The following is a 2,616-nucleotide window of genomic DNA, read 5'->3' on the forward strand; positions in this document are numbered from 1 at the left end:
AGCGATCCCCATCAGGGGAAACACTTCAGACAGGGGAATTAGTTCAGGAACAGAGGGGTTGGAGTGAGTGGGTTTGGGGATACCAGCAGTGCGTGCAGACACCAGTGGTGTATCCCTCACACTAGATACCAGACTGGGATACCGACAGTCTGTGTAGTGTGAGAGTCAATGTAATGGTAGAATGACCTCTAGTGGCAATCAGCCGGAAGGCCACGGACCGGATTCGTGAAAATAGTAGATTGTGCCCTATTTTTTACAGACTTTTCTTGGAGTTTAGCATACTAACTAACTACTAATACACTGCTTAAAGCATAACTGTTGAGAATGTGTAGTATTACTAGTTTACTAAAGCAATAAGCCCCAAGAAGCCGTGGTTTACAGTGAATTTATAACAGCTAAGGGCCGTTGTTAGGTACGACGCAAAGCTTTTATAAAACGCTTATTGCTTTTATAAAACGCTTATTCCATATATGTAGTAAGGTTTCACAAAATAAAACCGAGCAAGTAAAGTGTAATGGTATTAATAAAAACAGTATTCTTCCACCAAACAATGTAGTTCCTCAGAATCATCAGAAACAGTTGTGGTTGCAACAAAGTGGTTGCCGAGCAACACACAGAAGTAAACAAAGGTGTGTGTTTGTAGAGTAATTTACAACAGCTTCGAACGCGTCTCAGCCAATCAGAATCAAGCACCGGAACTATCCCTTTTATAATGCTATTAAAAAATCTTCAATAATCATTCAAAAATGTGTGTGTTCAATAATTCAATGTATTTAAAAATACAGTTATTTATATTTCAAAATTATATTATGCATATTATTTTACACACAAATCTAAATTAACATATATAAAATCTAGTTTTTTGCTGAGATTTGATGTTGTGACACGTCGTGTTTACGCAATGACGTCATAACGTCATTTAGCAACTTTTAGCAACAAACTGACCTTCCTTTACCAACTTCCTCTGAGAATTAGTTGGCAACACTGAAACCAACACAGCATGCATTTTGGGAGACACTGTATTCACTGATGGTTTACCGCTCTTTCTTTCTCTTCTTCAGAGAATCTAGGATCATTTTACTAAAGCAATGCAGAAGCTAGAGTGTTACAGTTAGTTATTGCACTGAAGGAAAGTTTCCTTCAAACACAAACAGATCTTGAACACAATCAATCGCAGAAGAAAAAACCTAGGCACTTTTAAAATACTTATGCTAAATTTTACACTGTGTCCAAACCCGGTATGACATGATACATAGTTTGTCTGTCAGAACTGAAAGCAAAAACGCTTTCAATGTGTCTTTACCTACTATGTACTTACATGGCAGCATTTGATGCAGTGTACTTGTACTTACATGTTGTTACATTGTACTTACATTTAAAGTACATGCATTGAATCAAATCTGTAATTAAATACTTATTTTTAAACTAGATAGTAAAGTTTATAGACAAACTTTAAGTTGGCTTGAAAAAGCCTAGCCAGTAAGTTTTTTCAGTAGGGAGTTGTTAAGCTTTGTTATAGCATTAGACAGCTTAAATACACCATAAGTCTTATTGTATAAAAGTTTTCACTCCCTCGATGAAAGTCTATGGGATTTTAGGTGGTTTTGATAGTCTGGTTTACGAAAACCGTAAGCCATAAGCCGTAAGTCGTGTTTAAATTTTGGCTCAGAAGAAGAAGAAGAATAATAAGATTAAATAGTAGATCAGTAAGTTGGTTTCTCAAGCCAACTTAAAAAACAGAAACGAAGCGACACACAAACTATCCTGCTGCCTGTCGTGGCTGCAAATGGTAAATTTACATGGTTGCATTGCAGTGATTATATTCATATTATGTATAGTACTTTGTCTGGTGTTACTGCACAGTAGTTATAAGATATTTTGTTAAAGATCAGCTCATGAGCATTTCGTTTCACACACGTGGGAATATTTCCGTCTACCTGCAGAAGACAAAGAGACAAAGAGTCATGATATTACAGTTATTATCAAATATAAAGACAATAGCTAATCACTATCATGCTGCATCAGCTGAAAAGTCTTTCCAAAGCCATAATCTCAGACATATAGTCGATTTAGCGAGATTACGAGATTAATTGGGGGATAAACCACTCAACATGTGCTTACTACAGCAACCTCAGTGCCTTCAGCACAAGTGAGTGTAGTCAGAATGCACTCACCACAACTTTGCGCAGTTCATATTTGTGCGAGCGGATGTCTTGCATGAGCATCTCAAAGGGCGTGAGGCTGAACTCTGTGGGCAGAGGGTTAAAGGGCTGCTCCTCCACCTTCTTGAGCTTCACTCCCTGCCTCAACTCCTTCATCAGCTGCACCCACAGACGAGCCTGAGGCACCAAACACACATCTCCATCATTACACCCGCTTATACAGCTGGACATCACAAAGACATATCTGACCCTGGAGCACAAAAGCAGTCATAAGCAGCACAGGTATATGTGTAGCAATAGCCAACAATACATTGTATTGGTCAAAATTATTCATTTTTCTTTTATGCCAAAAATCATTAGGATATTAAGTAAAGGTCATGTTCCATGAAGATATTTTGTAAATTTCCTACCGTAAATATATCAAAACTTAATTTTTGATTAGTAATATGCATTG

The 2,616-nt window shown here is 37.4% G+C and overlaps 1 pseudogene; it reads right to left on the reverse strand.

Moving 5' to 3' along the window:
* LOC107728411 (protein spire homolog 2-like) overlaps positions 1–2,616 on the reverse strand; it is a 14,234-nt pseudogene that overhangs the window by 10,000 nt on the left and 1,618 nt on the right.

This window comes from Sinocyclocheilus rhinocerous, unplaced genomic scaffold (assembly GCF_001515625.1).
Source record: "Sinocyclocheilus rhinocerous isolate Xijiao unplaced genomic scaffold, SAMN03320098_v1.1 scaffold126, whole genome shotgun sequence".
NCBI classification, from domain to species: domain Eukaryota; kingdom Metazoa; phylum Chordata; class Actinopteri; order Cypriniformes; family Cyprinidae; genus Sinocyclocheilus; species Sinocyclocheilus rhinocerous.